Raw genomic sequence first — 467 nt, 5'->3', positions numbered from 1 at the left:
AGAGAGAGATCAGACTGTAACTTTGGAAGATGCCCAATAACTGATGAAACCTCATGTTACAGCTTGTTTTGTCTTACTGAAAGAATAAGCCTCTATTTTAATCAGTACAGCATCACAGCCCAAGTACTGGCTATATGTGCAATCACAACCTGAATAATCTTTCTGTGTTTCTTTCTTTCTTTTTTTTATTATGGATCCACTATTAGCACTTGCCTAAGCATGGCTATTCTTCCTGGGGTCCATCCAGTGTTTCCCACAGGATTTTGGGAAACTATGGGGGGGGGGATTTGTATACAAAATGTACAGAAAGGTAAAATCATCAAGTTTTGAAAAAGTATTGCAATTTAATTTTGTCTTTAATGTTATTAAATCTTATATTATCTTTGTAATATGATTATCTTATATAATGTTATTACTATCCTAAAACATTCTCCAGGTCCTCTGAAACTCTGCAGGACTTATTTCCA

Source organism: Epinephelus moara, chromosome 5 (assembly GCF_006386435.1).
Source record: "Epinephelus moara isolate mb chromosome 5, YSFRI_EMoa_1.0, whole genome shotgun sequence".
In the NCBI taxonomy this organism is placed as follows: Eukaryota; Metazoa; Chordata; class Actinopteri; order Perciformes; family Serranidae; genus Epinephelus; species Epinephelus moara.
The sequence above is the reverse complement of the archived record's forward strand: the minus strand, read 5'-3'. Positions refer to the sequence as shown.